This window comes from Anguilla rostrata, chromosome 19 (genome assembly GCF_018555375.3).
Source record: "Anguilla rostrata isolate EN2019 chromosome 19, ASM1855537v3, whole genome shotgun sequence".
NCBI lineage: Eukaryota > Metazoa > Chordata > Actinopteri > Anguilliformes > Anguillidae > Anguilla > Anguilla rostrata.
In genome coordinates this window covers 3,869,352-3,892,389 of record NC_057951.1, presented here as the reverse complement: position 1 = coordinate 3,892,389, position 23,038 = coordinate 3,869,352, and the positions used below count along the sequence as shown (strand labels likewise).

Here is a 23,038-nt window from a genome sequence, read left to right as displayed (position 1 = left end):
TTATGAGCCCGCGGTAATCGATTGGGCGTCTACGGTAGCATCTGCGAGCGACTCCACAAACTATTTAATGAGTACTCTTCTCCCTTTGATTGGCAGCATGAAACCTCAAAGACAGCAGTTTAATACACAGATTTTATTTATCTCGGCGTGTAAACGTCTTTATTTGCCTGGTGTTCGAGGGCGCGGACCGTACAAGGGTATTCAGATCCGGGCGGGCGCGAGCGAAATGCGTTCCGACGTCGGCGGGATTGGCGATTAGCGGCGCTGATGTTCATTAGCGGGGGCGGCGGCGGGTGGACAGCTGGGGCGCGGCGGCGGCGGCGTCGTTTTAGCCGGATAACCCCGCCACGGTCCTCTCCGCCGGCCGGTGCCAGCTGGCTCCGCGGCCACCTCGTTAACCGGGGCTGTCAGAGGAACCGCCGCGAAACAAATGCGCCCCCCCTCACCACCCCCCCCCCCTCACCCCCCCCCCACCCCCCACATCCTGTCTCCCCGCCGGTGCCCCATAAGGGTTCGTGCCCCGCCTCCCGCGGCCTCAGAGACGCTCTGTGTGTCTGGTTAAAGGCGCCGAACCCATGTGACCTCCCAGCAGCGCTCTGGAGCCTGGATCTGTACACTCTGATTAGAGCGTGCAAGTGCTCCTGCAGTCCCTCTCTCTCTGACTCTCTCTCTCTCTCTCTCTCTCTAACTCTCTCTCTCTCCCTCTCGCTCCCTCTCTCATTCATTCAATACTATTGGCATGGTAGTACTTTACTTTGCCAGCTACACTCCGTGACACATACAGCAGGCATAACATTTACTACAATAGCAGAAAATTATAACCAACCACAGAATCATCTACATCTCTCTCTCTCTCCCTCCTCTCTCTCTCTCTCTCCCTCCTCTCTCCCTCTCTCTCTCTCTCCTCCTCCCTCTCTCTCTCTCTCTCCCTCTCTCTCTCTCTCTCTCTCTCTCTCTCTCTCCCTCTTGCACCCTGTCTTGAGCTCTTTTCCCATCACGCTGTCTCTCGCTTTTTCCTCTTTCTCCCTTTCTCTCTCTTCTTCCTGTCTTTCTCACACATGCTTTCCTCTCGCTGTCAGTTGCTTTATTGCGCTTTATTGGCTTAAAAATATTGGCACTTGTGTTGCCATGGCAGAGGTCACTGAGGTAATAAAGCTGCTATGTACAATATGGATAATAGAATGTGGATTATAGATGCAAAAATGCCTATTCCAAAAACTAGAGTAATTGGCTTGCTCACAAGTACACACACATACACGCACACACACTCTCTCACACACACACACACACACCTACACTCTCTCACACACACACACACGCACACACCTCCTCACACAGCATACACACACACACACACACACCACACTCTCATACACACACACACGCACACCTCACAGTCCTCTCCACACACACACCACATCTCATACACACACACACACACCTACACACTCTCTCACACACACACACACACACACACTCTCATACACACACACACACACCTACACACTCTCTCTCTCACACACACACACACACATACACACTCTCTCTCTCTCTCTCACACACACACACACACACACACACACACTCTCACATACACACACACAGATGAGGCTGCAGGGGCAGGTCCCCCCAAGCGCTGACTGAGCGCGCTCAGTCCTGAGCAAACCCTCGGGTTCAGGAGCCCAGCGCTAATCCTCTGGCCACAGAGAAGAGAGCGAAGGAGAGAGAGCCTCCTCTCTTCCCCGAGAAGCAAACACAGGCGCATTAAACTTTTACTCCATCCTCAAATACGCTGGTTACCATGGTAGCGCTCAGGCCGGGAACTTTTCTCTTCCCCCCCCCCCCCCCCCCCCCTCACCTGGGACTCAAACTCCATGCTGTTGCCTCTTCTTCACATCATTCACACTTCCTTCACAAACTATTAAAAATGTGTCAGCGCTCAGAAGAGAAAAAAACAAACAAACAAATTATCACCGGAATCGGGAATTGTTTCAGAAAAAAAGGTCGGTCAAGCCCGGAACGCTCTTTGAACAAAACAGAAAAAAAAAGAAAAAGAAAAAAAAAAACTGATCAGAGTCGGGGGCCCTGGGGCCCCTCCCCTGTGCTCCCCCTGATCAGACTGCACATGATTGGGCCAGCAGGGTAGCCAGAAAACTGACCCAGAGGCTATCTGATGTCTTCACTGATGTTTCTCATCATCGGGGGCCTGGACGGTCGGGAGCCTGGGGATGAGGTCGGGGGCCTGGGGGACGAGGCGGGGGCCTGGGGACGAGGCTGGGGGCCTGGGGGATGAGGTCGGGGGCCTGGGGACGAGGTGGGGGCCTGGGGGATGAGGTCGGGGGCCTGGGGAACGAGGCTGGGGGCCTGGGGGACGAGGTCGGGGGCCTGGGGGACGAGGTCGGGGACCTGGGGGACGAGGTCGGGGGTCTGGGGAACTCCCTGCGGTTCTCCCGAAGGCTCCGCCCCTCACGCTCCGCTCCGGCGGGGGCGGGCCACGGCGACGCCCGCCTCTTCCTTCCAGCGGCGGGGGGTCGATTCCGGCCGACCATTTCGGTTCAGAGCAGGAGCGCGTGGAGCGGAGGCGCGGGCCCCAAACCGCCAGTCGAAATCAAGCCGCTCCGCTTCGCCCCCCGAGCCGAGGGAAATTCGATCGGGCGTCCGGCGGGGCGGATAAAATTAGTAAACCATCCCGAGAATGGCCTCCATCGAAGACCGACGGTCCAGATTCCATCTAACTGCAACGTGAGCAGCGCTGCTGCGGTCGGGTGTTTTTGGGGTCTATCACATGCTCATCTGGTGCTAGTATAATCAATGCCGGACTTTACATTACATTACAGGCATTTAGCAGACGCTCTTATCCAGAGCGACTTACACAACATTTTTACATAGCATTTTACATTGTATCCATTTATACAGCTGGATATATACTGAAGCAATGAAGGTTAAGTACCTTGCTCAAGGGTACAACAGCAGTGTCCTACCCGGGAATCGAACCTACGACCTTTCGGTTACAAGTCCAGTTCCTTACCCACTGTGCTACACTCCTCCGACTTACACTGCTATGAATGAAATCTGGAAGAAAAGATCTGTCTCGGTTTCAGCGTTTTAGACAAAGAGCATTGTGGTTATGTTGCTCCTTGAGCCCGTGGTCATGAAGTGTCTTCGAAAGCTGGCCAAGGACCAGTTTGAACTCTTGGCTCCTAATGGACTGGGTCAGCATATGGACCGGGAACAAGAGTTCTAGTCTTGGATACTGTATTAACTGGTCCTTAAAAAGTCTTTCATTTCATTTGCATAGTTGCAGCTATGTGTAAAATCAAAACACACAGTCTACTGTGATGTTGTGGTCTGTGAATCCCGCGATTTCCTGTTTGCTAATAAAGTAAATAATTAAATAATACAGCATATCTGATAAGGCATCGTGGGTATTTGAACAAAGAATCTGTAACATTTCCTGGGGAAGTTTGAAGTAACTCATAAACCACAAACGCGGATCTGATGCAGAAGCAACATTTGACCCTTTCAACAGTAGGTTTTTTTTTTGGGGGATTTTTTTTTCAAAATTCCAAGTCAGTGTTCTAGAACTCCGCTGCTTTCAGTCACCACTAGTGATTGTGACATCAGCATTAGAATCTTCAGTTAAGAACATTCTAATCACATATTTGTGTATGGATGATAGAATGTGAATTATAGATGCAAGTGCACACACACACACACACGCGCACACACGCACACTCTCTCTCACACACGCACATACACACACACACACTCTCATACATACACACACACACACACACTCTCATACACACACACACAGATGAGGCTGCAGGGGCAGGTCCCCCAAGCGCTGACTGAGCGCGCTCAGTCCTGAGCAAACTCAAGCGCCTAGATCCTGGACCAACAAGCAGGCAGCCGCGCGTGTTTTTATTCATGCGCAAAGCTGCTGGAAACGAACCGGGCCTCTTCGACGAGGTGAGCTCTTTCGAAGCGTTTGAAGTCGGAGGCGCCGTCGCAGACAGACGGGACCCGGGAAACGTTTGCCAGAGGATTTCGCGGGATGAGGTTTTGCATCCGCCCTGCTGTTCGCGCGACTTTAGTCTCGGTAACTCTGGTTTCCCGGCTGTGCAGACAGAAGCAACTGGTCCGTGCTTCAGCCCCCCCGGGTAATACATTTCACCGCGCGCGCGGTGTTGGCGGAGAGACGGATATTTTCGATAACTCCCTCCGTGGAATCTGTACCTCTGAAAAAAGGCTCTTCCTGGTTGTTGGCGGTAATTTTACGGGCGGAGTTTGCAAGCCCCCCGGGGGGCCTCGTCTGGGCGCGCCCGGCCCCAGCCTAATAAAGCGCTTTAATGGGGGTGTGGAGCCCCCCCTCCCCCCGCTGGAGCTGTGATTGGCAGAGGGCTCTCCGCTGTGCAGGGCTGCTGGGGCGGCTGAGTTCGGTGTTCTGAGGCCTGCTGCCCCGAGCTGCACACACACACACACACACACACACTCATACAGTCAGACACATACTCATACATGCACACACTCACTCATACATTCACATACTCACACACACACACACACACTCACTCATACAGTCAGACACTTACTCATACATGCACACACTCACTCATACATTCACATACTCACACACACACACACACACACACACACACTCATACAGTCAGACACATACTCATACATGCACACACTCACTCATACATTCACATACTCACACACACACACACACACACTCATACAGTCAGACACATACTCATACATGCACACACTCACTCATACATTCACATACTCACACACACACTCATACAGTCAGACACTTACTCATACATGCACACACTCACTCATACATTCACATACTCACACACACACACACACACACACTCATACAGTCAGACACATACTCATACACGCACACACTCACTCACTCACACATGCGCACACACCCACGGGTCAATTCTCACATCTGCTTGCCCTGAGCTCTGTTATACTCGCACATTTTACTGTATATCACGCACACACACACACACACACACACAAACACACACACACTCCACACATTATCCTTCTAATTTTCTTGTTTTATGCAGCTCTCACACCCATTCCTGTCTCACACATTCACACTTGCCTTGCCAATTCTGCTCTCTGCTATTTTTATTCATTTTGTATCGCAGCAGCAAACATGCCAAACATCTTCATCTTTATCTCTCTGAGGCCTGCCACATCACACATTGCAATGCTTGTAGCCCTGGATGAGAGCATCTGCTAAATTAATTTAACGTAATGTATATATTTCTATGTATTTATGAATGCATTTATTAATGCGGTGGTGTGAGATGCGTACTGTTTGATCAGGCCCACATATGCAGTGTAGTGCCCGATATTCCATTTCCTTAACGGAACACTGTTGGCTGGAAGTGTAGCTTGGGCGTCCTGTCGAAGACCCACAAACTTGCTAACATTAGCCTAGCGTCAGCTCCACTCATACAGGAACCATCGGAAAGACAGGAGTGAAGGGGGGGCCACAGTTCACTGGGGGGGAACACAGTTTACAGGCAATTTGTTGGTCAAATAAATGGATACTTTGAAAAATGGATGCTTGAGAAATATAGCACAATTTCCAAAATGGCAACACAACAGAATCCAAAATCGTAGTAATACTAAAAAATTACACCACTGAAATCAATACTTAAAGCCTTAACATTGGCATGCACTATATGAATACAGTCATGATAAAAACAATAATAACTATTATTGTTGTTAGTATTATTATTATTGCTATTATGATTGTGATTATTATCATAAATATGTTAGTATGTTTTCCTCATGTTTTTATTGCTATTTCTAGTTCCACACTCGCTTTATGAAGATAAAAGGCTAAACTTGCATTGAATTGACAAATGAGTCAAAACTAGGACAAAAGCTAATTAAATCCAGATACTGTTCACCACAGCAAGCCTCTGACACCGGCATACACTGAATTATGAATCCCAGTTTTGCATTTTTTATTTCAATTCCCACGCATTTAAATTAGTTTTAGTGCGAGTGTCACGACGTAGCCTAGTGCAAGGATTAGAAATAAATATAAGATTTCCAGGCTTTTATTCTGGCTTAAGTCCCAGAGACAGGGAGGTTATTTTTGAATGCAGAATCTTAGCCGTGAATGTCAGCCCCTTCAGTAATGGCGTTTAGCTTCATCTCCGGCGGAATGGATTGAGTGGGAGTAGTTCTCCAGAACTGAAGCCACATTTGGCAACTCTTTTTCTGCGATTTTTTTTTTTTTTTTAATAAATGCGGTCTCTTTTTAACACGCCATTTGAGCGAACGCGAAATCATGGCCTCACGACCCCCTCAGTTCCCTCAGCGCGCTCATCTTTTTTTTTCTGGAAAAGGCGTCCGTTTTTTTTAATCACTTCCACACGTGTTGCTCATTCGGTCGCGTCGTTGCCATGACAGAGGGGGGTTCGGGAGCGCACGCCGCACGCGCTCACTTCCAGTGCGGGGAACAATCTCTTCTGCTTGCGCGGTTTCGCAATGACATTTACAAAGTGCAGGCTGTCCGATTTGAGGAAACCCAGTGATGTGACCGTGCGGTAGCCTTGCAGGAGTGATACAAGCCAGCGCTGCCGACAGACATTGGTATTGCTCGTGTACGTTAAACGGAGCGCGGCCCTGCTGTTTTTTTTTTTCTTCCGGTGGTGACTGAAAGCAGGCGTACAGAACTGCGTTGACCCGGGTGGGCGGGGCACGGACAGACGGACAGCTATGTGGGTGTTTGCTGGTGCAGTCGCGCTGCTGGTTTAAACGTGGGCAATGCTGGCAAAGGCGTCTGGGGTAGCTCGCGTGAAGGACCACACGCTGCTCTGGCATTGGTCGAGTGCTGCGTGGCGTTAGCGTGGGGTTGTTAGGGAGGTGTTTTCTGGAACGCAAACAGACTGTAGATGACTAGTTATTCTTAGAGGTGTTTGGAGCAGCCTGAGAAGGAAGTGGTTGCATAATAATGTTGTATAATAATAATACAGTATGGTGATATAATGTAGTAGGTATTTCTTTCCAGTTTTACTGAACTCTCATTGATCCATGTGCATATATAAATGTGCATGGAGTAGCATATGATACATGTTCCATTAAGCTTATACACGTTTAACCCTTTGAAGAGTATGTTTTTTCAAAGTTCTAAGTCAGTGTTCTAGAACTCCATTGCTTTCAGTTATCAGCAGTGATTGTGACATCAGCAACGGAATGTTCCGATAAGAACATTCTAATCACATGTTTGTGACCTCACACCTTGAAGGGTTAACGGTGCTTAAGGATTTAGACTGAAGAACATGTAAAGCCGACTCCTACCTAAAGAGGAGAGGCTGAGTAAGGAACCCGATCGGTTCGTGAAGGAGGGATTCGGTTGGTGAATTCTCCCCCCAGCCAATGAGAACTAACTCCTCTGGTTGATTTTTTGGTTGCATTCTTCGCCCCTCTGAAATGAAGAGCTATGGGACAGTTGTGCAGTTGTGACACAGCATTCTAAATCTGGTTGGGAGAAAGTTGGGGGGGGGGGGGTGGGTGGGAGTAATGGGAAAGTGTTCCAGAACATTCTTGACCCTTGAACTGCTTCCAATGTAAATGAAGAACCTCACCTTAAGGTCATCGTAGTCATTTTCGGCGAATGATGCCGTCTCCCAAATGTAATTCAGAAAACTTGACTAACGGTAAAATAGTAAAAATAAAAGGATGATAGCTCATGATAGCTCAGTTGGTCCATTGCAAAATGGTAAAAAATGTTTTTTAAACATCAGTTTTTGTGCAATAAATTATAAATGACATATTTTAAGCTATCAGACAAAATAAAATTCTTGGCATATTTCCTTTACAAAGTCATTGGTTCAGTTATTTAGGGGCAGATGTGGACAGTGAGACTTAGATAAAGCTTTGAATATGGGTGGGTGGGGGGTGGCGGTTAGGGTTCGAATTAAACATTTGAACCCCCATCCCCTACCCCTACCACTTACTGATTTTTATCTGGCAGGGTCTGGGCCTTCAACAGAGCAATCACTTGTTCAGTGGGACTTTATTCTTAAAATTACGTAAGGTCATAACGGTGAATTGTCGATCTTTGAAATTTCCCTTAATGCTTTACCAGAACATTATTATATCAGCGTTTGCATCATGGACAGTAATGCTTGCTACTTGAAGTAATATGGGATGCTTACTGCTGACGTTAATATAGATGCCAAAGGATTGGGAGACTGCACTGTACTAAGAGCACTGTGTCTAATGCACTTTGATTGGTTGAGATGTCATGGCGGCAGTGCCCCTTCCTCCCCATGTCCCCTGCTCAACTCTCAGCCCTGCAGTTAAGGCAGGCACCAACCCCCCAATCCTCCCCCCCCCCCCCAACCGCCCGCACCCCTCCCAGCTGCACCTGCTCAGAGGCACAGCCTGAAGCGTCACTGGAAAGATGCGCCAGCGCGGGGGATTCTCAAAGCCATTTTTTTTTTTTCACAGGAACATGACGCTCATGATGTTGGTATGACTACAGAGGGAAAAATGCAGACACTCCTTCGCTATGCGGGAGAGACGTACTTAATGAAAAACAACAGCGCAGACAAGTGGAGCTCTGCTCTCTTTGAAATCACACACGCACACACAAGTGCACACACGCATAGTACAAATGTACGTGCACGCACACACACAAGCATGCAAGCACACAGTCCTGCTCTAACACCTGTTGCCCCTGGCTGTGTTATACCCGTTCATTTTATATCATAGCAACAAATACGCAGGTACACACGCGCACACACACAGACCTGCCATTCTTCGATATTTCAATGCGTTCTTCAGTTGCCCTGGGGCGATGTAATTTTAAGCTGCTTTTAAGAGCATCGCTCTGACTTAATTTGTGAGTTAGAAAAGCGAGGCCTCTCTGTGACTCTGCCGTGGAATAACAACCATCACTTAGTCTTTTTCAAAACGCAGACACACAGAAAGACTAAAAAAAAAAAGATCTGGATTCACCGCACACCTTTCCCTGGCGACGGGAGGCGAGGCGGGACAGAGACGGATCGCAGTCAGACAACGAGCGACAAAGAGGCAAGACAGAGAGGCCACGCCCGCGACAAGCAAAACAGGACGGGGCGCTGAACTCCCGGCCGCAGCGTCTGTCAGCTGCGCAGCCACGCATAGTGAGGGTTCCAGAACCTTCCGCGTCGGCCAGCTGCACGCGCACCAATCGCGGCTCAGCGGGACCGTAATAACTAACCGACAGTGACACACAGGATCCAGGAAAAGCGGAGAACGCGCTGTTAATCATTGATGCGCTGATGTAGCCTACTGCGCTGCGCCCAGAGTTGGTTTCAACACACAGGGTATCAACGCGCATTCAGTTGTCATTTTTGACTTCGAGTGATACGCCTCTCCTCCAGTCAGTAGCTTTTGGAAATAATTACTGGCTTTCCACCGAGAGCAATCTACTGTCCTGCAGATTTCCATGGCAACCATAGTTTGACACATCTGATTCTAATTAGCAGCCCGGCGAGATCTCTCGTTGTAGAACCAGGTGTGCTTTGTTAGGGTTGGAGTGAAAACCTTAAGGATAGGTTGGGAAGGCCACCGACCGGGTGCTGCCGCTGCTGCAGCGCTCCTGGGGTGGGGTGAAGGGGTACACACGGCACAGCTGTAAAATGAGAGGCGGTTGGGGGTACAGAAGCTACCACAGCGTTGAGCTCGGTGAGTCGCTGCTTGCAAGACGCGGGCATGTCACAGTGCTGTGGGAACGAGCAAATGTGCAGTGCATAAACAAGAAAAGTTTAGACTAAGAAAAGTTGTGCCTTAAATCAGATTACATGCGGACAGTAGCTCAATGTATACAAGAAACTCGTATACAATAAAATAAAAAAACCTGCAGCAGGCCTGGAACATTCCGTGGCTTGCAGAAGTGCTAATGGCATAATGTCCAGTCATTCACGTCACAGCCACAACAGAATAAAAAAAAGGATGCGACAGAAATCAATACAATTAATTAGCATTGGCCTATATTAACACATTTCGCCTATAGTTTACCAAAACTATAAAACTGAGCATCTCTCCAAATAGTTTTACGAGGAGATTGCCCTCAGGGCAAGGAATTCACTTATTCCTGCGAGAAACCTTCTCGGTTGTCAGATTTGTTCTTCAGTGACTGAACCGTAAAACGGTCTCTGGCACGCGACGGATTGCGTGTACGTACACGAAAGACTGACGAGTCTTCAAAGACGAAACCATCCCCCCCTCCACAAACTCTCTGAAAACCTCTTGCGCTGCCTAAAGTTCGTGTTTCCGTGGCTTTTTTCCCCAAAGACTTTGCCATCGCGCCTGTAGGAGTCAGTGCGTCCCTATTTTCGTTCGCAGCGTACTTCATTTCCGCCTCCAGACGGGGAAAAAACCCACAGTTGCTAATAATTCAGAAAGTAGCGAGAACCGTAACGGGCTCAGGAGTACGGAGGGACCAAATGTTCGTCGTTTTCTCCCCGAAGCCAAGTATCTTTTGGGAACATGAGCTGTATAGTCGGTGCAGGATTCGGGATAATCTTGTTTTGAAGACAAACGAGGCGAAGAGTAAAGTTTATGTATGCATGAAAGTTTTGTTTTGATTTTTGGCCTTGGTTTTCAAGAGAGAGACTTGCGAAGTTATTTGGAAACAAGACTCCGAGAAGGTAAAACATTTCAAATGGCTTCACGATTTCTCCTTGTTGTTTGTGACAAACATTGAAACGTTTACTTTTGCCCGGATGTATTTTTATTTTGAAGTGTACCAACCTCTCTTCAGTTGCCTCAGATCCACAGATTTAGTGGATATACATCCTTTTAAAAGCTGAGACGTTAGCTAGGTAGGATACAGCTGTGTGCACGCGAGCATGCGTTATTGAACTTTAAATTTTAAATATAGAAATGTTCTCTAGGTCTAGGGGAGTTCATTCGATAATACAACATGCATAACTCAGCCTAGAATAAGAGCAAGACTTAAAATGCATCGTTACCGTGTTTTGTTAAATGGCTAGCCGTCTAGCTAACTTGTTACGAAGTATGCTAGGCTACACAGTGGACTGTTTTCGTGTACAATTTTGAACCCACGTATTATTTCTGGTACGGTTTTACCGTTATGACACCATGATGAATTAGCATAAATCGTAATTTATACAAGTTCAGGTTTGGCACAAAACCTCATTGTGTTCTATTTATTGTGTCATGACTCGTTTACCTCGCTTGGTGTTTATGCAGCTTTATTTTCAAAAGCAACAGTTTGGGTACATATTATAAATACTGTATATATTAATTTCTAGAAAAATGTAATACTTTATATAATAATTACATATTATTTTGTGCAATCAGTTTTTCCCCCTATAACTGCTCACATTGTGTATTTACTGTAAGTATTTTATTTTATTTTTTTAAAACAATTTTAGACTAGAGTATAATCGCATGAGGCAGGAACAGTTTAGTAGAATACAGCAGCATGGAACTGTGTGTCGAGTGTGTGTGTGTGTGTGTTGGGGGGGTGCTTTTCAAGGCTTCTGTAGAATGTGAGGAATTGAAGTATAACTTCAGAGCGCTTTGAGATGCAACAGCTGAGCAGTGGCAGCTAGGGGTGGAGAATGTGGGCCGCCTGCCATGCTTGTGATTGTCCTGGGAATTGGCAGCCTCTCTGGCCCAGACCCTACAGCACTGCAGTCGTTGTGCCCCCCCCCACCCCCACTTTAGTTTAAAGGGAAGCAAAGTCTTCACAGAAAAAAGTTTTTCTTCATCCGTTTTTTTTTTTTTTTTTGGTTTTGTTTGTGTTGTTTTTCTGCAGATTGCACACGCTTGTCTTCTCGACAAAATAAAGATGTCAGTTATAAAAGTGGCGCTCTGTTTCTTGGTAGGACTTGAGAGCGAAGTTTCCTAAAGTGAAACCGACAAAGTCTGCAGAACTCGCATTTAGATTGGCGCGTATCCATTTGGCGGTTACTTTCATCCAAAAAGCGGCTTTCAAAAGACCGCTATGGGAAGCTGCACCAAGTGCGTATCGCAAGCCTACGTTCGAAACCAGAACGGAGTGGGAGATGTGAAGGACTATGCTAATGGAACTCAGCCTCTTCATGAACAAAGTGCTATAACCGTAGTGGCTTCCTGCTTTATTGAAGAAAAAAAGGTTGTTAATGGAACACAGACCGTGTGAGGACGCAAGGCGATGGTTTTGCATATCGGGTCTGCGGTATTCAGGTGTGTGTTCATGTTTTAGGCCTTGTGTAAGGGCATCGAGTCTTCCTGCCGTCAGACGCCCTGTGTCCGTGCGCTCTGATGATCCGAGCTGCCGCTCGGGAAAGCCAGGTCTGGAGAATGCGGGGTCGCCGCACGCGCCCGGACGCTCGCTCACCCGGACAAAACGGCCGGATCGACGTGCCAGAGAGCGCCCGCGCCAGCAGGGAAACGGCGGCCATTTTAAAGCGGCTGATTTATTTCTGCCTTTCCCCCCCCCCCCCCCAGTCTTAATTATTCTGGGATTTTTCCGGCCTTATCTCGCTCCGAGCCATTTATTAGAAAGGGGAGAGCCGAGCCCTTTGACCCCGCCCTCCCCCACTCCCCCTCCCCCTCCCCCTCCCCCTCTCCCATGCATTCCCCCGGCACTTCCTGCTCTCGCGACCCTACGAGCCCCTCTGCCCGAAGAACGGCGACCTCACTTCCTGTCTCCCCGCGCGCCCCGTCGGCTCGTTCCGCGCTCTCTCTCTCTTTCGCGGTTCCTCGGCGCGGACGGCGCGGACGACGGACGCCCCGCCCCCATGGCAGAGCGAGGTTCGAGGAGGGCGCAGATGTTTCCGCGTAACGCTCCGTTGTTTTTTGTTTTGGCTCTTAGGTTTAAACCGGGCATCAGCACTTTCCCGCCCAGCCTTCCACCATAACTGGCACCGTTACGACGCTTCTATTCGACGCTCGCGTGTTGGGTTCTCCTGGCGTAATCGAGGTTTCTGCCGCTGACATCCATCCCGCCCGCCGCGTTTGTGAAAGTCGTCGCACAGTCTCATGGCAGCTGAGACGATCTGGCGCCATCCTCAACAATGGCTCTGCTGGTGCCGTATCAATGTTGGTTTTTGTTTGTTTGTTTTTTCCCACCTTGACCTCTGACCCCGCCTCCCGCCTCAGGCACAGTATTCCCCCGGCCTCTGGGGGTCTCGGTCACTTGGCCAGTGTCATGTGGGCACTCTTCAAAAGGCTCTTCAGCAATCAAGCTGAGTAATAAAGGCCTTTCTAATTGGTCAGTGGAAAAATCAGCACTTCCTTATTGGTCAGGGGAAAAATCATGTGTTGACATGCGTCGCCCGTGGCAGCGGCCTCTGACGGAGCTGCCCGTGGTCTCTCTCCGGGGAGCACCGCCTTTTTACTCTCCGGGGCCAGCAGCCAATCCTGGAGGGAAGGGACCCGCGGCTGTCCGTCCCCGGGATTTTTCATTGGCCGTCGCCCGGGGCAACGCGCTCAGCACTCGAGCCCCACGCGCAGATGTGTCTCACAGACAGCAGAGATAACCTCGATGGTTTCACGCCGCCGGTTGCGTGTTTTGAATTACTGAGCCTGCCGGTTGGCTGAGACCTGGTGTTGGCGCCCCCTGTGGATCAAGATGAGAGCCGCGGGATCAGGCTTCTCTGGGAACTGAACTCTTGAGCGTTTATCATTGGTTCACCAGCCCTATCGGTGCTACATCTGACAATGTGGCCTCCTCCCCATTTTTTCTGCTAAACCCAGTAAGGTGTAAGATCGTGTAAAATGTAAAATGTGGCTGGAATGTTCGTAACTGAACATTCTGATGCTGATGTCACAATCGCTACTGATGATTGACAGCAGTGGAGTTCTAGAACTCTGACTTTAAAGAAAATTTTAAAAAGTTTTAAGCACTGCATCCTTAATCTCCCCATTTGGAAATGTAGTATATTCGAAAACACAGTTCGTTGCAATAAAAATGTTATCAATGTATTGCAGCACTTCACAATGCGTTGGCCCATGTTCAGACTATTAGCACTTGAGTTATTGACATATATTGTGCTGCTGTGAAATATATTTTTATATTTCATATTTATGAAGAGGTGTTTTCATATTCATATTCCGCCAAGTTCTCTTGCACAGCTGTGGTGCAATTTACTTCGCGACTCGGAGTGTAGCACAGTGGGTAAGGAACTGGGCTTGTAACCGAAAGGTTGCAGGTTCGATTCCTGGGTAAGGACACTGCCGTTAACCTGCATTGCTTCAGTATATATCCAGCTGTATAAATGGATACAATGTAAAAAGTTGTGTAAGTCGCTCTGGATAAGAGCGTCTGCTAAATGCCTCTAATGTAATGTAATGACTCAGACGATGCGAAATGGGAAGGACGAGGGTCTTCAGAGGCCCCCCAGGAAAGGAAGGGGAGGCCGGGGGAGCCTCCTCCTGTCTCTGGGATTGATGAAGAGCAGATTGCGCGGTGGGTGAGGTTACGGCTTGGCTAGCGCTGGGGAAACGAGGACGCTTGGAAGAGGGAGGCAGGGAGGGAGGCAGGGAGGGATCGGTGGCGGTTCAGTTCCTCCAGTTGTGCTCTTGCGGTTTTTTTGGTTTGAGTACGGATTCCCGTGTTTGCGCCCGCTGCGGTCTTGTGAACGCAGGCAGAGCGGCCGTCAAACTCGTTCGGGACGCTTCGGGTGGAAATGGAGACTCCAGATCTACCGGGCTGATAGTCACTTTCACATAAGGCTTTGTTCAGTGGTACATACGGCGAAGTTACAGGGAAATAACCCGGCCTGGTCATGGCAGAGTAATGGTGAGCATCAGGGAATATCAAGGCTAAGCTACACGGCACTAGCATAGCTAAATTACAGGGGATAACCAAGGCTAAGTTGCAGGGGATAAGCAAGGCTAAGTTAGATGGGAAAAGCAAGGCTAAGATAAATGGCACTAGCATGGCTAAGTTACATGGGACAAACACAGCTAAGTAACAGGGGATTAGCATGGCCAGTTGACAGACTGGTGTTCCCTCCAAGTTCAATACAGCAGCACTTGTATTGTGTACCGGTTTGGGCACTGGCCCAGAGAACAAGGCGGATTCCAGTCGCAGATAAAGCATAATGACACCGCGCTGGTTCAGACCAGCGGCAGCGGGAGGGATTTAGGAGACCGAACCCCCTTGGGGTCTGAGGTTTCGGTTTCCTAACTCCAAAAACGTGGCCCTAGGCATCGCGGCAATGTCTGAAATCCACACGTCCCCCCCCGGAGTCCTGTATTTCAGCGGTGAGCAATCGCTACGGCGTCGCGCTTGCCAGGATGAGGGGGACCTGATCGCAGAGCAGCTCCGCGGAGCTCCGGCTTATCCGCTACGGGGCGGGCGGGGCGGGGGGCGGGGCTTCTGGCGCCATGGCGATGGACCGAAATGTTGGAAAATGAAATTACCCCCCCCGGACCGTAAACGGGTTTCTGCGATTCCGTCCCCCGTCCCCCCCCCCCACTTTTTTTTGCAAGACTGCTTTTTCAGCAGGAATTGATTCAAAGCACTTTTTTTTCCGTTTTTTAACGATTCTCACCACGTCCTTGTTTATTTGCATAAACGCGATCGTTTCGCCGGGTGATATTGATCCGAAGGCACAAATCTGCAGAGATGAAATAATCTTCCGACAGTTCTCCTTTTTCTTTGTCCGTTTCTCCAGCGCTTCAATCGTAACGCGTTTCAAACGTCCCCGCCGTTTCTTGCGTTTAATTCCGTTGCTTAGCGCCTCGGGATAAAGGCTCGCCGTAAAAAAAGCCTTTTTATTCCGCGGAGAGGGGGGGTGATGTCATCCCGACAGTCTGTGAGTCGCCCCGTAGAATTGGGAGCGAGCCCCTTTCTCCTTCGCCTCCTGCTGGGGGGGGGGAAAGAGGGCGGTGCCGTGGGCGTGGCCACGCGTCTCGAGCGACGGCGCGTTTGGGCTTTTTGCCGGTCCTCGCGGCGATCGAGTGTTCGGGCGTGACCCGAGTGGGTGCGGTCAGGTGTGGGAGCAGTCAAGCGTATGGGCGTGGCCCGAATGCGGGTTGGTGAGTGAGCCAAGTGAGGGAGCCTGGGATAGGGGGGGTAAATGGATGTTTGTTTGCGTGTGTGTGTGTGTGTGAGTGTGTGAGTGTGTGAGTGTGTGAGTGTGAGAGTGTGAGAGTGTGAGAGTGTGTGAGTGTGTGAGAGTGTGTGAGTGTGTGAGTGTGTGTGAGAGTGTATGTGTGTGTGTGTGTGTGTGAGTGTATGTGTGTGTGCATGTGTGAGTGTGTGAGAGTGTGTGTGTGTGTGTGTGTGTGAGTGTATGTGTGTGTGCATGTGTGAGTGTGTGAGTGTATGTGTGTGTGCATGTGTGAGTGTATGTGTGTGTGCATGTGTGAGTGTGTGAGTGTATGTGTGAGTGTGTGAGTGTATGTGTGTGTGCATGTGTGAGTGTATGTGTGTGTGCATGTGTGAGTGTGTGAGTGTATGTGTGTGTGCATGTGTGAGTGTGTGAGTGTATGTGTGTGTGCATGTGTGAGTGTATGTGTGTGTGCATGTGTGAGTGTGTGAGTGTATGTGTGTGTGCATGTGTGAGTGTATGTGTGTGTGCATGTGTGAGTGTGTGAGTGTATGTGTGTGTGCATGTGTGAGTGTGTGAGTGTATGTGTGTGTGCATGTGTGAGTGTGTGAGTGTATGTGTGTGTGCATGTGTGAGTGTATGTGTGTGTGCATGTGTGAGTGTGTGAGTGTATGTGTGTGTGCATGTGTGAGTGTGTGAGTGTATGTGTGTGTGCATGTGTGAGTGTATGTGTGTGTGCATGTGTGAGTGTGTGAGTGTATGTGTGTGTGCATGTGTGAGTGTATGCGTGTGCATGTGCGAGTGTGTGAGTGTGTGTGTGTGTGCATGTGTGAGTGTGTGTGTGTGTGCATGTGTGAGTGTGTGAGTGTGTGTGTGTGTGCATGTGTGAGTGTGTGAGTGTGTGTGTGTGTGCATGTGTGAGTGTGTGTGTGTGTGCATGTGTGAGTGTGTGAGTGTGTGTGTGTGTGCATGTGTGAGTGTGTGTGAGTGTATGTGTGTGTGTGCGCGTGTGTGTGTGTACGAGACCAAAGGGACCAGCAGCAGAAGCAGCCCTGTAGGACTAACCCAGGATCCAAAAGGCTCACGCAGCCACACGGCCTCTGGATCACCCGTCTTCCCACTGCATGCTGGGAGTCTGGAGTTAATGCTCTAATTTGTTTAGTTTTTTTTTTTTTTTGTGTGTTGTTGTTCTTGGCAGGAGGAGCCCCTGTCTTTCAGGCTGGGACTTGAATGCGTTTCGCTCGCCTACCTTTTGAACCGCTCGCCGTTGTCATGACAGCACGCGCTTTCGTGAGCGCTCGTACGCATCACACCCCCCCCCCCCCCCCGACAGCGCCCTCCGGCGTCCCTGCCGCTCGCCCACCTCCCTGACCGAAAACAGGGAAAATAAAACAGGAGTGGAAAATTAGTGTAGAAACCAGGGAGGAGCTCCACCAATCGCAGGGCGTGTTGGTGAAAACAGATGGAACAACATGCGTGATGATTGGTGGACACTTTATTCCCCAGAGCCTGAATTGTAAGGTGTCATCACCTCGGGGGCGACATAGCTCAGGAGGTAAGAGCGCTTGTCTGGCAGTGGGAGGGTTGCCGGTTCGATCCCCTGCCCTGGGCATGTCGAAGCGTCCCTGAGCAAGACACCTAACCCCTAACTGCTCTGGTGAATGCGAGGCATCAATTGTAAAGCGCTTTGGATAAAAGCGCTATATAAATGCAGTCCATTTACCATTTACCATCCATCACACTTACTCCTATCCCTACTATACCTGTTCCTGACTTACGACAGGAAGTTAAAGCAGTGGCACGAAGCAGCGCTGTCCCTCAAACTCCCTGGCCCCACTGTCTCCCCGCCCCCCGCCCCGCCCCCTGGCCCCGCCCCCTGGCCCCGCCCCCTGGCGCCTGTAACCGGCGAGGCTGCGTGAGACGAGACAAAGCCGCCTCCGCCGCCCAGCTAGCCGCCCCGCGGCGCCAATTAAACAGGCCTGTAAACATTACCCCGTCCGTCTGCTGCCGCCGCCGCCGCCGCTCTGGGCTTTCACACGGCAGATGTGCCCCTGCAGAGCCCTTCCCCACCGCCAGCTCCGCGCAACGGAGCCCTCCCGGGCCCCTCCCGGAGGACCCGGGGAGAAGACCAGGGGGGGGGTCAGAGGTCGCGCGTCTGAGAGAGCGCGTAGTAACAATGGGAAAGAGAACGGCTAACGAAACCCCCGGCCTGGTAGCGGCGGCGGCTAACGCTGGAAGCCTGTGTGAAATTGACGTTGAGCGCTCTCGGGCGTCGGGCTGAGGACCGGCTCTTCGGTCCCCCCCCCCCACCCCCCCCCGGTCCGCTAATGCAGTCAGTTCCGCCGTTAGCGTTTCCCGCCGCCGCCGCCGGACGGCTCTCCGTTACTCTTCGCTCCCTCGTTTTTTTTCCCATGATGCATTAGGAGAGGCGGGGTTGGGGCTGCGGCGAGAGCGCCAGCCGTCTCCCAGGTCCACCATTTTAGCGGGCGAAGTAAGTGGCATTTCATACGATGTTTAGTCTTGGAAAGAGGTTCCCTTTCAGAGGTTTCGTAGATGTGGTCAAACCCGGCTTTGGGTACCGCCGTGGTGCGTGCAGGAAACGTTCAGATGTTTTGACCAAGTACGTTTTCCATAAGTAAACGGTCCTTACGCGGTCCGGATTTCGTTACGCGCGAGGAACCGTGCACCATTTGAAGGAAGCGGGAATAGATATCATAGCCGCAGCCAGGTTTGAAGGAGAGACAGTCTGCGCTGATTAAGGTTTGTCGTCTTCTCCCCAGCGAGTGCAATTAGTCCACAGCCTGTAATTTCCTCTTTTACTGATGCATGAGTGCGTTTTAGAAAGCAGTCTTCAGAAACCCTCAAGCCCCCACCAACCCCCCCACACCCCCGCCTCGTCCTCTCACTGGCTGACAGAAGATCTGTCTGTGAAAGTGTCTGTCTGGCTTGCGGATGGTTTTTTGGAGTGTTCCTTCGTCTAGGCCCCGTTCAGGAGCGCGTTTTGGATCTGGATGCGTTCTCCAGCGCGTTCTTGTCTTTGAGCCTTTGCGTATTGATGCGTTCGGAGTTTACGCCACCGCTGTGTGTGTGTGTGTGTGTGTGTGTGTGCGTTTGCGTGTATATGTGTGTGTGTGTGTGTGCGAGCGTGTGTGTGCATGCTTGTGTGTGTGTGTGTGTGTGTGTGCGTTTGCGTGTATATGTGTGTGTGTGTGTGTGTGTGTGTGTGTGTGTGTGTGTGTGCGTTTGCGTGTATGTGTGTGTGTGTGTGTGCGTTTGCGTGTATGTGTGTGTGTGTGTGTGTGTGTGCGTGTGTGTGTGTGTGCGTTTGCGTGTATGTGTGTGTGTGTGTGTGTGCGTGGGTGTGTGTGTGCGCGTTTGTATGTATGTATGTATGTGCGTGTGCGTGTGCGTGTGCTTGTGTGTGTGCGTGTGTGTGTCCATGTTTGCGTGCGTGTTTGTGTGTGTGTGTGTGTGTGCCTGTGTGTGTGTGTGTGTTTGTGCATGTTTGCGTGCGTGCGTGCGTGTGTGTGTTCGTGCCTGTGTGTATGTGTGCACGCGTGCATGAGACGATGCCCCTCCTCTTGTTCTCCAGATCAGTGGAAAGCTTGAAGAGGATCGGCGCTTTACAGTTCAGTCCCTCTCGGCCGCTGAAAACCTTTTCTTTGCTGCTGAAGGAACTGCGTGGTCTCTGACCTCCAGACGGCCTGCTCCTGGAGCCCTCTCGCGCCTCACATCGATCCGCGGAAACAGACGAATTAAACAAGAACGGCGGGGACGTTTGAAACGCGTCCCGATTGAAGTGTTGGACAAAGAAAAAGGAGAACTGTCGGTAGATTATTTCATCTCTGCAGATTTGTGCCATCGGATCAATATCATCCGGTGAAACGACTGCGTTTATGCAAATAAACAAGGACGTGGTGAGAATCGTTTAAAAAAATGGTCCGTGCCCGGAAAAAAAAGTGCTTTGAATCAATTTCTGCTGAAAAAGCAGTCTTGCAAAAAAAAAAAGTGGCCTATTTATTTTAATGAAACGTTCGTAGTTGTTCTTTATTTATAGAGGTCTGCCTCGCAGTTAAAATGGATTAATTACAGTTATTGTTTTGAGTGTCGGGGAGGGGGGCCCCGATTTTCCCGATTCGGGGTTAACTGGAGTTAATTAAATATCGAGAGGACAGATTGAGGACGTTCTTTACTCCAGGAACATTTTCGGCCAGCACGTTCCGGGGGGGGGGGGGGTGGGATTTTTGTTTTTCGGATAGGGATCGGAATCCCTTCGAAGGCGGAAGGAGCCCCTGGCGCGCGGCGGCGTCCTGCCGCGTTGCATTCTGGGCGCCGGGGACGACGGGCGCGTCCGTCGCGGCTCGTTTAGCCGCGCGCGGACGTCGCCGCGCCGAGGAGAGGAGGCCGGGCCAACCCGATAGAGTTCCGGAAAGTTCCCGGCGAAGGGCGAGCTTGCTCTCCTTACCTTTCGCCTTATCGGAGGAGGGCGGCCACGTCCTGGGACGGTCCCGAAAGCGGAGTTTTTCTGAAGTTCCGCGACCGTGCGGTTATTTACCGTGTTATTTACTCAGCCCACCCCTCCTTCCCGCGGGTGAGGTAAATAACTTGTTTGGCGTCTGACGAGCGACGCGCTTTCGATTTGTGCCTCGATGTGACCTGTAACGGATTTCGAGCCGGGCGCAGTCAGCTGCCGCTTTCGAGTGAGCTCTCTCAAGCTTCAGGTTTTTATGCACGAAGAGAAACGCCTGAGAAAGAGGACAGGCTGAAAGAAGACGGAGCGGGAGGGGGGAATGAGAAGTGCGAAGACTCGGGCCTAAAGGGAAAGGAGAGTTCAGCCGACTGAGTTTTTTGGGCTCAAAAGAAACGTTGTAGTTTCTGGGGGCCTGTCCACCACGTACAGGCCTCAGATGAACACACGATAAGGTGTGAGAGAACACATCCAAAACGAATCAACCGATCAATCACATTTTATTTATAAAGTGCATTTCACTGCATTTGTCACAATACGCTTCACAGATAACCCTGGCCTAAACCTGCACAGGAGCACGCCTGAGGCAACAGCGGTGAAGGGGGAAAAACTCCCTGTGTCGGTTAAGTTATCCTGCGGGTTTGCGCGGTCTGGGACGGCAGCGAGATTCCATCCGTTCGTTGCAATCGGCGGCGACGTCGTACGAGGAAGTGCGACCGTTCGTCTTTTTTTACCTCGCGTTAACAGAGTTTCTGTGTGTGTTCTGCCAGAGCCAAAATGGACTCCCCGGCCCGGCTGGGGCGAGGACGAGGACGAGGGCTTTATTGAGTCCAGGCCCGCCGCCTGCCTTTCGTTAGCGCATGTTTAGCGCGTCTGTTTGGGTTAGCGCACTCGGGCCGGCGCTTTGTAGCGGCGGCCGCCGCCGCCGTCGGCGTTTGGCGGAAACCCGCGCGCGGTGACCGCGGGGAGGAGAGGGGAGACGAGGAGAACAAAGGGGGGTTCGAGCGGGAGCCGAAAGTTGACGGCCTCGAACGGGGAGGGGGGGGGGGATAGAACGAGCTCCTCCTGTGACGAATCGCAACAAAAAAAGAGCGGCGGTTTCTCCCCTCGCCGTTCCGACGTCCGAACGTCCGCATCCGAGCCGCAATCAAGGGGGCGGTCTCCGGGGTACCGTGGCAACGCAGGGGTTTTCCATCCCCAGGGGCGATTTCTAAGAGGGACGACTCCATTGGTCCGTCGTGAGTCACGAGTGACTCAAAAGAACACAGCCTTACCAGGAATGTCCAGCACCAGGAAACCTTTTTTTTTTTTTTTTTTTTTTTACTTGTTTTTTGTTTCCATATGAAACACATTTAATCACGTTTCACAAATTCATCTTCATAAGAGTCATAAGGCTCTTCATGGGTCATAAGAGTCTGTGACCAATATAAAATAATGTCCGGTAAAGTCTGTAGCTGTTTTAGAGTTATCAGTGGTTGCACATTTAAAACTCTGATTTAACCTTCATTCAGCTGGGAATTCCCGTTGAGATGAAGATGAATCTCTTTTACACGAGGAACCTGGGCAGGCGGGCGGAGCGGTAGATAAATGAGTCAAACAGGAACGGACGTCGGCGACGCGCAACGACGCAAAGAACGCCGGTCGTTAAAAAGCCGGCTGCCCAAAACTGTCCGTCGCTGATGATGTCATTAGTGACGTCATCCTCTCATCGCCACCGTGCCTTCCGATGACCGAAGAATGGCGGAAAGTACACACTAGTCAAAACTGAAGGGAGACACCTTGTAGTACGCATGGCTCCCCTGGCCCCCTTTAGACATCCTTTCTTCTTTCTTTCAAATATCCTTTCTTATTGCTTTCCTTGGATTTCCTTTTGGATAATGCTATAGGTATACAGTGCAGTTGTAATGTATGTAGTAGCTTGCTGTCTAATCCTGCTTTGTCTTGTAATAATACAAATGGTGGTTTTACATTTGCGTTGCACTTATGATTGCTTGCTGTCTAATCCTACTTTGTCTTGTAATAATACAAATGGTGGTTTTACGTTTGCGTTGCACTTATGATTGTGTCATTATGATTATGATTATCAGTGGGCCTCTGTGCCTTCTCGGCCATTCGGTATATTTGCATTCCTCGCAGTAACACAGACGTTCTCCGCTACCGTTCCTCACTCCGGGTAAGAGTGCCTATCGAATGATTGTGGGGTAGCGCCGTAGCACGAAACGCGTGAAACCGTATTTCGGGTGCAGTGCCTGTGAAATGCCGCCCGCCCGTCCCCTGGGTTTGGCAGAACCGGTGACTCGTGGGGGGGGGAACCCATCGTTTTGGGGGAAACTACACGAGAAGCAAAAGTTTCGGAAGCGAGGTCGAGGGCGGGTGCCGGCTGCTTGCCCGGAATGAGCGAAACGACGTGCGATGTAAATAAATAAGAATATAAAGTTAGATCTCTCGCCCGGCCGAGAAATAGGACGACCGCGTGCTTCTCGTCCACAGGGGGCGCTGTCCTCTGAAAATGAGA

General features: G+C 50.5%; 1 long non-coding RNA gene across 2 annotated transcripts in view; it reads left to right on the top strand.

Annotated features, from left to right (window-relative positions):
• The first annotated feature begins 10,105 nt into the window (after window positions 1-10,105).
• The window catches only part of LOC135245580 (uncharacterized), a 76,131-nt gene continuing 63,198 nt past the window's right edge, over window positions 10,106-23,038 (top strand). The window contains exon 1 of one of the 2 annotated variants that reach the window (XR_010327306.1): window positions 10,106-10,691. This is a non-coding gene — a long non-coding RNA (uncharacterized LOC135245580). The remainder of the gene's footprint in view (window positions 10,692-23,038) is intronic. The other variant, XR_010327305.1, reaches the window with a different exon arrangement.